At 40.2% G+C, this 13,737-nt stretch overlaps 1 non-coding gene across 1 annotated transcript; it reads left to right on the plus strand.

Annotated features, from left to right (window-relative positions):
* Positions 1–12,265: 12,265 nt before the first annotated feature.
* LOC141644542 (small nucleolar RNA R71) lies at positions 12,266–12,372 on the plus strand. Its single transcript, XR_012544155.1, has one exon. It is a non-coding gene; the product is annotated as a small nucleolar RNA R71 (small nucleolar RNA).
* The last annotated feature ends 1,365 nt before the right edge of the window (positions 12,373–13,737 follow it).

Here is a 13,737-nt window from a genome sequence, read left to right on the forward strand (position 1 = left end):
CATTTCCACAACGCCAAAGGATACGAACTAGGGGCACAACTTTGTTTCTAAGTTGCTTGTTTGCTCTTTCGAGGATTCGGATCGGCCTTTCTTCCAAAGCCAAGTTAGGTTCCAAATCTGGGATTTCTTCTTGAATGACATGGCTCGGATCACTAATGTACTTCCTCAACTGAGATACATGGAAGACATCATGAACCTTGCTCAAATTAGGGGGCAACTCTAGACGGTAAGCAACGGGACCAATCTTCTCAAGCACACGGAAAGGTCCAATGTATTTGGGACTCAGTTTTCCTTTCACACCAAAACGTTTCACCCCTTTCATAGGTGACAGCTTAAGGAATACCCGATCATCAACTTCAAAGGCAAGTGGTCGACGACGGACATCGGCATAAGATTTCTGTCGGTCTTGAGCGGCTTTTATACGCTCTCGAATGATCTGAACCTGATTGATGGTCTCAGTCACCAAATTGGGTCCCAACACATGAGCATCTTGGACTTGGTCCCAACAAACCGGACTACGGCACTTCCTACCGTACAAAGCTTCATAAGGTGACATCTTGATAGAGGAATGATAGCTATTGTTCTAGGAGAATTCGACAAGAGGTAAACATTTCTCCCAAGAAGTGTGGAAGTCTAAAGCACAAGCACGGAGGAGGTCCTCTAAAGTCTGGATAGTCCTCTCAGTCTGCCCATCTGTAGCGGCATGAAAAGCGGTACTCATCAGTAGTTTACTACCCATGGCTTCTTGCAAAGCAGTCCAGAAACGGGAACAGAATCTAGGGTCACGTTCTGAAACTATATCCTTAGGCACTCCATGGTAGCGTACTATCTCCCTCACATAGGCCTCAGCAAGGACATCTAATCTCCACGTCTCCTTGATAGGTATAAACCTAGCACATTTGGTCAATCGATCTACAACCACCCAAACCGCATCTTTTCCGCTAGCAGTCTTAGGTAAAGCCATCACAAAGTCCATGGAGATGGACTCCCATTTCCAAAGAGGAACATCCAAAGGTTGTAGCAAACCCTCGGGTTTCTGATGCTCAATCTTCACTTTCTGACAGGTAAGACACTTGCTAACATACTCTAGGACATCAATCTTCATCCTAGGCCACCAAAACTGTAATCTCAAGTCTTTATACATCTTGTCACCACCAGGATGAATAGAGTAAGGAGAAAGGTGAGCTTCATCAAGGATCTTCTTCCTCAACTCGGCTACTCTCGGAACATACATCCTACCTTGGTAACGAAGGTATCCATCACTATCCACCACACAATCCTTAGCTTGCCCAAGTTGGATTTTTGCTTGAATGGACTTGAAAGTAGCATCCTAGGTAGGCACGTACGGATCTCACGGTAAAAGTCGGGTTCTGCACTCAAGGCACTAAGAAAGTCAAAGCCCTTCCCAACAAGGCTTATCCCTAACTTTTGAAATTCCGTGGTAAGTTCATCAGGTAACACACGGATAGTGCTCAAAGAGTGACTAGTCTTCCTACTCAAAGCATCGGCCACCACATTTGCTTTCCCTTCATGATAAATCAACTTGTCATCATAATCATTCACCAACTCTAGCCATGGTCTTTGTCTCATATTCAATTCTTTCTGGGTAAAGATATACCTCAAACTCTTATGATCGGTATAAATGTGGCAATGAACTCCAATAAGGTAATGCCTCCATGTCTTCAAGGCATGTACCAGGTGGCTAATTCAAGATCATGAGCAAGATGAAGCGAGGAAAGGAGGTATGAACGGTAACGCTTATGGCCAAAGAAGAAAGGAAATTAGACAACAAGGAAACGCCAGGTACTCAAATTTCACACAACAACATCAACCTAAGCGGTTCCGAAAACTTCTTAGCAACAAAACTTATAACCACATCACTCCCAAGGATTTCCTCAAAACACTCATGTTACTTCATCCTAAGCAATTCCGTGAAACAAGGTACTCCACTATAAGTGTGATCTCATCACTCCAAATCCTCAAACATCCACAAACAACTTCCACAAGATCAAGGTCAGGGTTTCCAACAAAGCTATACTCATATCCAACTAGTGTCAACCATGGGTTTCTCAAAATGATAAAATCTTCCATCAAGGGTCCTAATTCCAATCTCTAAATTCCTACATTCTAACACCATAAATTAAAACTATGTCCTTCAACTTAACAATTGGCGTCAACCATACCATTATCCTTTCTAGTTACTAAAACAAGTGCTAAGATTTCCCAACAATGTAGCTTAGTCTCACTCTCATGCCATACCTCAAGTAGTAATTAAGATCACTCACTTAGACCAACTAATAATCCTAAAATTAGTATTTCTCATATGGTAACATATACCTTATAAACCCTCATATCCAAAGTGATTACGAAAGCCAATCGTAAATTCAACTTACTTACTCTCTCAATCTTACACCTTCGATTCCACCACTCAATTCCACCTAAGTCTTTCCAACATCACAACCTCTTAAAACCAGGGTTATGGGTTAACCACAAACAATCTCCTCAAAAGTTGAATTTTCCAAACCAAGGTCAACGTTTCTCAAAAGGAAGAGTACTATCAAAAAGGCGTTAAGGTAGGATAACCAAGGAACAAAGGACAATTTAGGAGGGTACAAGAGTAACTTTCAAGGAAAGAGAAAAGAGAGTTTAGAAGGAGAATAAGCACCAAGAGATAAAGAATAAGACAAGGTACACGAAGAATGAGAAACATCTTCGAGAAAGTAGAAGCATTCTTCAAAGGTAAACAAATCTTCAGTCCTCGGCAATAGGCATCAAATCTTGATCTTCACGTTGGTAGGTTTACGGTTATTGATACAAGGCACAACAAATATTACATGGTAATCAACAAACATGTTAGAACCTAACAAAGAGCAAACACACAGGGACTACAACATAAGGTCCTAAGTCTACCCATCTTACCCATCACTCAAGTTTATTATTTTAAGGTCAAGTTATTTATATTGGAGGTGCACAAACGTGCGTCGGGAGCAAATATGCTCTGATACCAACTGTGACACCCTAATTTATTGCGGAAAAGTAAACACATAATTCTAGATAAAAACTGCATGGATATGTTTGTAATAGGTTCATTTGGGTAAAAACCTGTAATTTCTAAAACCTGAACCTGTCATAAAAATATCCAAATGGGAAGGTGTCAAACATGCAAGGTCTAAAGTAAATCTCATAAATGAAACATCGTTAAAGTCGCGAAACGAAGTTATACAACCCAAATATGAAAAAGGGAGACATATGTCCCTAAAAAGTATATGACATAAAAAGTGTTTAAGGGTCACAATAAAATAAAGCCAATCTAGGTCCCAAGGTTACTTTGCTCTCTAGCTCGTCCATGAACCCCATATAAGCATCACCATACCTGTGGATCGCATTTTATACAAATACAAAAGCCACAGTCAGTGGGGAGTAACTCCGAGTTCTCCCAGCCACGAAATGTCATAATTAATATATCATGTAAATATAAGAATATGAATATGAATAACACATAGCCTTAGCATATAGATACTAGACAATCGTGCTTATCATGTGAACAACAATATAACAACACATAGTCCTAGCATGTGAATACTAGACCGACTCATACTACACTATCATGTGAATCACATAACATCCAGGAATCCAAACCTTATCAACCATAGCCGGCTTGCATCTCACCTTCTATGATTCATAGAATCATCAAACAAGAAAGAACAATATATCTAGAGACAGACATAAGTTCTTAGGACAGTCAATAGTCACTCTGTAACTCGAGTCTTGATGCGACTCCGCTAAGTGTTCACAAATTAAGATGTGGTCGTTGGTCACGGTCGAATCAAAACACAATTTATAGCTCCACAAACAACTCTACAATTAGTAAAGAGGCAAGTAAAGGTCGGATCCCAAGGGACGGGAGTTGAAATGAGATTTCTATTGTAACTAGTGGTGTCTAAGGGGTGTCACAAATTTGGTTGATGTAGAAGGTCACTAAACTAGAATAACAATGAAAATAAACAAGCAAGATGAATTAAAGGGGTGTAAACAATTGATTAAAGGCACTAGGGTGTCATGGGATCATAGGGGAATCATGGGATATGATCATACAAACATGTTCTCAAATTATAAGCAAGCAATTATTGTTGTGATGGATTGAGTTGGGTTATATCTTACAATCCTAGGAAAGTTTGGGTCCCGGAGCCGAATCGATTAGATTGTACAACACCTACAAGTCGACTTAATCTTCCCTAATCAACAACATGCATGGTCTAATGAGACTCGAGTTGGGTTATGTCTTACAAGTCTCATTGAAAAGATAGAAGATGATAGTAAATGCAAGGATTCATAGGCTTAGCATTTCATCAAATATAACATGTGCATGAGTTGAGATCAAAACAAGCAAGTAAATAAAACATGAAAGCATATTAATTTAAGCATGAATCATTCCCCATGTTGGTTTCCCCTAATCACCCATTAACCCTAGCTAAGAGACTACTCACTCATTATCATGTTGATCATGCTAGCAAGGTTGTCAATCATACCAACAATATGAAACATGATGAATAAATGAAAGTAATTAACAATAATTAAAAAGGGATTAAGAGATTATACCTACTAATGATTCCAATAATAAAGCAAGAATAATAGAAGTACTTGATGTTTGATTGAGAGGTTGTCAATCTCCCAATAATAACCCAAATAATCTTCAATTACCCAAAATAAAGGATGAACAAAAGAGAGATTAAAGAACCAAAACTTGGATTAAAACTTGATTAATAATTGATTACAATATTAAAGAGAGATTTGATTGATATTAACTACACTAATTATTGATAAGAGGAACATGCTCCTCTAATTAGACTAATGGGGTATTTATAGTGAAAATTAGGGAGGATGCATTAGGGTTAACTAAGGGCTAAACTAGTAATTACACTTTTTAAGTTGAGCAAGGAGGACCCGGTATTTTTGGAGAGAAGGGCTTCTCCTTTCGTAGCTTGAAGAAGACAATCCGTGCTGTGAAGAAATCCGGGCGGAATAGGGTCGGGACGGGTGGATTGCACCGTTGGAATCCGAGCGGATTCTGGGGAATCCGGGCGGATTGTTGAGGGGAATCCGAGCGGATTCGAGCAAGGACGCTCGGATTGTCTTTGAGGCTGGGCCGACGGACGGATTGTTGACAATCCGCTCGGATTGTCGATCGGCAAAGATAGTAACTTCTTCTTTTCTTCCCTTTTCTTCATAAATTCCTTGGGGATTTCCTTGGGGACTCAAGGATCTTTCCTCAACATTGCTCTTCTACTATGATATGTACAAAGGCCTTCTAATCTTGTCTCTCCTTGATGCTTGGTCATTGAATTCGATCAATTTAGTCTCGTTTTGCCATGAAAATGCAAGATTCTTACTCCTTTCCTACCAAGGGATCAAAATCTCAAAGAATATGCAAAACAAAGAACTAAAGATAAGAAATGACCCAAATAAGCACTAAAAAGCATGGAAACAAGGCTAATTCGGGGGCTAAATATGCGCCAATTATGGTCACATCAAATATCCCCAAACCGAACCTTTGCTCGTCCCGAGTAAAGAGGTGACAAAGACTAGGACCAAAACTAACCTATCCTAATAATATAGCCGATATGAGACAATTAGCGGGTCTCACTCCGCCCCTTTAACTCACAACAAGACAACCATGAGGTAGGATGCCTTCTTGCAAGGCAAGGTGGGTCTTGCCAAAATGGCGACACATCCAAACATTAAGCACACAAAAAGCACATAATGGATGCATCTACAAAAAGAATAGCCACTCCCTCATCAAGTGGCGGAAATTATCTACAAGGGAAGCAATTCAAGGGTACACAATCCTTCATAGATGCAATTTGTTCAAACTACTAAGCCTAGAAGGATACCAATAAATCACCTCCAAGTTGTGTCAAGCTAGGGTACCTTTGTCCTCAATCGTTAAATGCTTTTGTCAAGAGTAGACTCCCTATGGTGTTAGAAACACTGGAGGATCGCGGAATTCCCCCTCTTGCCTAGACAAGAAGAAGGGTCGTCCCCTCTCTACCATGCACAAAAATGGATACGATGGATAAAGGGATCAATAGATATTTGAGTTTCACTTTGGGAGTTTGCTTTTGCTCTTGTTTTTCCCCCCCAATTTCTTGTGGCATTTGACATTTGAGAACACTTTCTTGCCACTTCTTTTTGATTTTTGGCATTTCAATACTTGACAACTTTTTTGCATTTCTTTTTGAACATTTTCAAAGTCACCCCAATTAGTAACGAGGGTGCCTTGTATTTGAAGCTTAGGAGTTCTATTTTTGCTCCTCTTTTCATTTGATGCATTTTTGCAAACTTTCTTTCACTTTTCATTTCATTGAACTCAAATTTTTGAACAATTTCTTTTTGTGCCCATTCCCTTTTGATGACAAAATGTATGGTAGAACATGGATGATGGATAGATGGATAGATGGATGCATGGTTTCAAGGGTCACCTTGGAATAAACGGTAGCCAAGGAGTTATCACACCACAAGGTACTCTTGACTAGGCCTTGAACCATAGGTCAAAGGATACTAGCATGACACATCCTAGGGTGTTTTACAAGCATTCTAACAAGCAAAGTCTTAAGAACAAAAAGCATCTACTAGGGCCTATATACACTTGTCAAGCTTCCCAAGTAGACGGTTTCGCAAAATTTCTCTAACATGCAACTACATGCCATGATGCAACTAGCATATATACATCCTAATGCAAATGATTATACCAACTAATATGCCATATAAACTAAATGCAAGTCCTAGATTCACATTGTTATACCGCATCAATCAAAATAAAGCCACATAGTCATTAACATAAAGAGGAAAAAGGAGATTGGAAAGATCATACCATGCGGTCTTCAATATCCTCATGTCTCGGATGTGGCGTAGTCAATCAATGTGAACAAGGATAGAACAAACACAATATATACAAGACAATATATACAAAGGAAATGAACTTGTTTTTGGGTTTTCAATTTTTTTCAATTTTTATGATTTTTGAAATTTTTCAATTTTTTTGGATTTTTGAATAAGAGTTAAATGTTAGAATTCCCATCCCCACACTAATATGGGCATTGTCCTCAATGGCCAAAATGATGGAAATTATGCAAAGATGATGCATGATTTCTATACTAAATGCAATCTATACTAAGCTATGCTACATGATGCATGGTTTTTGTTATGACGGAGAGGATAATTTAGATTACCTCCCGTTGCGTATGCATTAACTTCCCCAAACCGAGTGAGACACTATTGCTAATGTCCAAGGATGGATATAGTTCATGCACACACTATGCTATGCATGAAACTAATTTGTCATTTTGGATTTTACAAATGGGAACAATAAAATAAGAACACCTCAATGGTACCGAGGTGTGAGTCCTTTGATGGGGCTAGGACTACTCCAACAATGATCAAAATTAAATAAAATACAAAGAGAGAAATGGACAAACCATGAGAGTGTAGGAGTCTCCAAGGCTTGCTAATCTTCCATCATGCTATCATCATCACTTCCCTCATGAGAAGTGGTGACATTGCCACTTTCCTTGTCATTTGCTTCTACACTTTCTTCCTCATCTTCATCTTCACCATCATTTTCTCCGTCACTTGCTTCTTCCTCAATATTATCATCAACTTCTTCATCATTTCCAACAACCTCATTGCCACCCAAAACGACCCTAGATGCACCCGGAAATAAGACTTCTCTATCCGCCCAACTAGGCAAAGGACAAGATGGATCAAGGAGTCCTTGCCTAGCTAAATGTAGGAGGGTGGATATTGAGCCAAATAAGCATTTTTCCGATCTTCATAGGCTTGCTTGTGCATTGTTTGCATGAGAAGAGTCACATAGTCTTTCCCAACTTCAACTCCTGCCGGCTTGAACTCTTCATACTCAAAGGGGTAAGGTGGTATGACAATGGAAGAGGAGGGAGCTTCAAGATCACCCTTTTGTTGTTGAATGATATACTCGGCTTCTTCGGAAAGGGGAAGTAGATAATTGGTCCGGTGGACGCTTAGACGACAAATCTTCGAGGGCAAGGTGAACGATCTGGCTTCACTAGTTAGCCATCCATACTTAGTGTCAAGGGGGTTTTGGGCAACCCACTTGAACTTGTGAATCATAGTATGCATATCAACAAGATGGCCACCCTCCTTTGCTTTGTACTTGTTATCCTTGTTGAAGTTAGGATCAAAGTGCTTAGCTAGGACCGTGACTAGGCCGCCATTGACAATAACGGTCGTGCCCTTCTTCCCACTATCGATGTTGAGCCATCTATCTACCAAGAGCCTCAAAGAATTGTAAGGCTTGGTATGAATTCTTCCGATATTCAAAGCCGATTCAAGGAGAATAAAATCAAGTCTTGTGAAATGATTGGTGTCTTTCCTAGCAATTATGGTATTTCCCACAACCTTGTGCCATACTCTTATGCCCGGATGGTGGACCAAAAGAGCACGACTCGCATGAAAATCCTCGAATTTCTTCCCGGAGATTGCCTCCCAAAGAGGCTCGGGGTCATACTTTCCATAATGCTTAAGATAACGCGATTCATCACTAAGACCCAAAATTTCACCCAATTCCTTAAAGGTAATGCGTCTACTAACATTAGCTAGACGAAACTCGAGATTTTCTCTATTCTCAACTTTGGTGACTTTCAAAGAACTTAAAAATTCCAAGGTAAGGGAGGGGTATGTCAATTCCCTTGTTTCAAACAATTTCTTTAACCCCATGGCATTGAAAAAGGCTTTTGTTTGTTCAAGAACACCCAATTTTTGTAAGGTATCTTCACATATGAATTTGGTGGATTGTAATGACTTCATAGCAAACTTGACAAAGGTATTTCTATGGGTATCAGAAATAAAAGTTACCTCCGGATAATGCAAAAGTTGATTAATTACCGGAGTAGAAGGTGTTGTTGCTCCCATAGAAGGTTGTTGTTGTTGTTGCACTTCCAAGTTTGGTGTTGCTACCACCATAGCCAAAGCTTTCTTTGTTTGAAGAGCCTTTTGCCTTTGTGAGAGTGCCTTAGCCTTTGGTGCCTTTGTTGCCTTTGTTGCTCCCTTAGTCCTTGCCATTGATGAACTTAACCAATAAAAGAGTGAAAAAATCTTCACTTTGTAGTATGCCCAAATCGATTTGAAGGTGAAAGGCTTTGCCTTTATGAAAACAAAAATCGACTCAAAGGTTGAAGATTTTGTTCTTGGTTTTGATTTTTGTTGAAGAAGGAGTGATTAATTTGGTGTTGGAAGGATGGTTTGATTTGTTTTTGTTGAATGTTGTTGAGGGTTTTTGTTTTTATGATGGAGAGGATGAGGGTTTTGATGTTGTGGGTAGTGTTTATGAATGAATGAATGAATGAATGAAGGTGGGAGGGGTTTTAAAGAGGCCGAAAATTTCGAATCTGCAGGGGCAATCCGTGCGGATTCTTCCCAATCCGTGCGGATTCTGCTCTTTCTGGGCTTTGCAAAGCTCGCCTAAAGACGGGCGGATTTGTGACAATCCGCTCGGATTTGCTGAACACGGGACGGGCGGATTTGCTCAAAGACGGACGGATTTCTGTCCGAGAAATTTGCTTGTTTTCCTCACCGCAAAGAAAGACGGACGTCTTTCTCTCGGACGGACGGATTCTTCAAGACAGGGATTTTCGAAATCCGCTCGGATTCTTTAACATCAAGAAAATTTCAAAATTCAGCTCGATTCAAGACAGGCGTCTTTTCTGCGGGGCGACGCTCGGATTACATAAGACGGGCGAATTCTTGGGAATCCGCTCGGATTCTTCCTCTCGTGTACACGGATTCGATTCCACCCGTGCACAGCGCATTTCCCTTATCATTCTTTCATTCTTTCTTCAAGTCTTGTGTTCTTCATTGTGGGGGCACTACTAAGGCATGGATAGCCTAGGCAATTGTCATCCCCACACTAAGGTAAAGCACTACACATCAATTGAAATTGTTAGTCCCTCCCTCACTTCTCTCTTACATGACAATTATTTTGATCAAAGTAAATAAAAATCCAAAGATGACAAAAATGCAATACAAGAATTGAAATGTAAGTTAGGGAGTTAGAAATATTTACAAGTGGTGGTTTAGGGAGGACTCCACCAAACTCTCATTCTTGATGAGATGTCAAGGGGGCATGTCCAAGGTGTTGTTGATGTTGCTCAACACCTTGAAGAAGTAATCAAAGGCTTGTTCATTATCATGGTAGAGGTTCTCAATGGACTGTGGCCTTTGTTGTTGATCATGATCGATGGCATGCCCAATGTAGGGATTAAAAATCCCTTCAAATTCGTCGTCCCAAAGACCACAAACTTCATTGAGTTGATCATTGAAAATCTCTTGCTTAGATGGAGACAACTCTCCCAATTTCTTCTCTTGGCCAATGAGGCCATCCTCTTCTTCCTTGGTTGATTTTGATGAGCTTTGCAAGCTCTCCTTGTCACAATTCACTTGCTCTTTGAATGGAGCATCTTCAATTTTCTTCTTCCATTGGAGTTCCGATTTCTTCTTCTCATTTTTTCGGCTATAATGATCAATCATGAAACATGGCTCATGCAAACGAGCAGCTCTCATAGTCTTGTCAAAATTAAAAGTTATGCTTTCATCTCCCACTTCTAGAGTGAGCTCACCATGTTTCACATCAATCACCGCACCGGCGGTGTGTAGGAAAGGTCTTCCTAGGATGATTGGAATGTTGGAATCTTCCTCCATATCAACAATGACAAAGTCCACCGGGATGAAAAACTTCCCAATTCGCACGGGGACATCTTCCCATATCCCTAACGGTGTCTTCGTCGATCTATCGGCCATTTGGAGTGTGATGTTGGTGCATTTAAGCTCTCCCATCCCCAACCTTTTACTCACCGAGTATGGCATGACACTCACACTAGCCCCTAGATCACATAAGGCTTTGTTGATCGTCGTGTCGCCAATGGTACACGGTATTGAGAAGCTTCCCGGATCCTTTAACTTCGGAGGTGAACTACCTTGAAGTATTGCACTACTCACCTTAGTGAAGGCGATAGTCTCAAGTTTCCGGATCGACTTCTTCTTTGTGAGGATATCTTTCATGTACTTCGCATAGGCCAGAACGTGATTGATTAATTCCGTGAAAGGAATTGAGACTTCTAAATTCTTCACAATTTCCATGAACTTTCCAAGTTGATCATCAAATTTGGGCTTGGCTTGACGACTTGAAAAAGGAAGTCTAATCACAATGGGCTCCTTCTCCTTGGCCTTGTCTTCATTTTTCTTTGAACTTTCTTCTTTTGATGATTCTCCATCTTTGGAGTTTTGCACAATTTCTTCCTTTTCACTAGCTTCCACAACTTCATCCTCAACTTGCTTCTTCGGTGCTTCATACCTTGTACCACTTCTCAAGTGAATGGCACTAACCGTTTCATGTCTAGGGGGATTACTTTGAGGTGGTAATTGCCCCTTTTGTCTTTGTGAGCTTGAAGATGCTAGTTGAGTCAATTGTGTTTCCAACATCTTGGTGTGAGCTAGAATGTTGTTGATGGTGGTTTCCTTTGCTTGGCTATCTTTTTGCATTTGAGTGAAAAATTCTTGTTGGTTCTTTTGCATTTGGAGGACCGCTTTTTGGACATCAAAACCTTTGTCATTTTGGTGATTGTATGGATTTTGATTTTGGTAACCTTGGTTTTGATTGTAAAAGGGTCTTTGATTTTGGTTTCTCATGGGTGGTGGAGTGTATGTTGTTTGAGGGTTTTGAACATTTTGGCTTTTGTATGAGAGATTTGGATGGAATTTGGTGTTTTCATTGTAAAAGTTGGAATAAGGGGTACCACTCTTGTATGCTTGGAAAGCATTCACTTGTTCATTTGTTCCCCTACATTCACCTTGGTCATGTCCCAAAGTTCCACAATTCTCACATATCCCACTTGGGATTGATGAGGATGCCGTCATGGCATTAACATGATGCTTCGATGATTTTGAGTTTTCCTCAAGTCTAGCCATAGCTTGTTCAAACTTCAAGTTGATTGTGTCAATGTGAGCACTAAGTTGAGCACCCAATTGAGTAACGGAGTCCACTTCATGCTTTCCTCCTCTAGTAGCCTTGCGAGGTCTACTATATTGTGAGTTATGGACCGCCATTTCCTCAATCTTGTTCCATGTTTGATTGTCATCAACTTCGGTGAACATTCCATTTGATCCCATATTGAGAATGTTCCTAGAATCTTCATATAAACCATTCCAAAATTGTTGCACCAAAAACCATTCGCTAAGTCCATGGTGAGGACATGAGCGACAAATACCTTTAAACCGCTCCCAAGCTTCATACAAAGACTCTTCATCCCTTTGCTTAAAACCCGTAATTTGAGCTCTTAGCATGTTGGTCTTTTCCGGTGGGTAGAATTTTTTGTAGAAAGCTAGAGCCAACTTCTTCCAAGAATCTATTCCAAGGGTGGCCTTATCAAGGCCCTTCAACCATTGTTTTGCGGTGCCGATTAAGGAAAAAGGAAATAAGACCCATCTAATTTGGTCTTGAGTCACGCCCGTTTGAGAGATAACATCACAATAGTCGCAAAAGGTTTCCATATGAGAATGAGGGTCCTCACTAGGCATCCCCCCAAATTGGCTCCTCTCAACTAGTTGGATGAAGGCGGACTTGGCAATAAAATTTCCGGTGAGATGTTGCGGTGTAGGAGTACCATTTGGTAGATTCTCCTCGGTGGGTACGGAGTCTGACGAGAATTTTGGCATTGTAGGTGGATTTTGTGGGGTATTGTGTAATGGGTTTTCTTCTCCTTCTATTGCGAAAGGATTGACAAACTCACTAGTGGGTTGAACAACTTCACCAACACCTCTCAAATTCCTCCTAACAAGTCTCCTATTGTTCGTCAAGGTTCTTTCGATTTCACGGTCAAAAGGTAACAAATCACCTTGTAACCTTCTAGACATGCAAAATATCAAACAACTCGAAAATGATTAGAACAAACCTTGAGGAGTTTTACTTCCTCAAGGCGAAGAAAGACACAACTAATGACAATAAAAAGAAATCTAAATCAAACAAACACCGTCCCCGGCAACGGCGCCATTTTTGATGCGACTCCGCTAAGTGTTCACAAATTAAGATGTGGTCGTTGGTCACGGTCGAATCAAAACACAATTTATAGCTCCACAAACAACTCTACAAATAGTAAAGAGGCAAGTAAAGGTCGGATCCCAAGGGACGGGAGTTGAAATGAGATTTCTATTGTAACTAGTGGTGTCTAAGGGGTGTCACAAATTGGGTTGATGTAGAAGGTCACTAAACTAGAATAACAATGAAAATAAACAAGCAAGATGAATTAAAGGGGTGTAAACAATTGATTAAAGGCACTAGGGTGTCATGGGATCATAGGGGAATCATGGGATATGATCATACAAACATGTTCTCAAATTATAAGCAAGCAATTATTGTTGTGATGGATTGGGTTGGGTTATATCTTACAATCCAAGGAAAGTTTGGGTCCCGGAGCCGAATCGATTAGATTGTACAACACCTACAAGTCGACTTAATCTTCCCTACTCAACAACATGCATGGTCTAATGAGACTCGAGTTGGGTTATGTCTTACAAGTCTCATTGAAAAGATAGAAGATGATAGTAAATGCAAGGATTCATAGGCTTAGCATTCCATCAAATATAACATGTGCATGAGTTGAGATCAAAACAAGCAAGTAAATAAAACATGAAAGCATATTAATTTAAGCA

This window comes from Silene latifolia, chromosome 2 (genome assembly GCF_048544455.1).
Source record: "Silene latifolia isolate original U9 population chromosome 2, ASM4854445v1, whole genome shotgun sequence".
In the NCBI taxonomy this organism is placed as follows: domain Eukaryota; kingdom Viridiplantae; phylum Streptophyta; class Magnoliopsida; order Caryophyllales; family Caryophyllaceae; genus Silene; species Silene latifolia.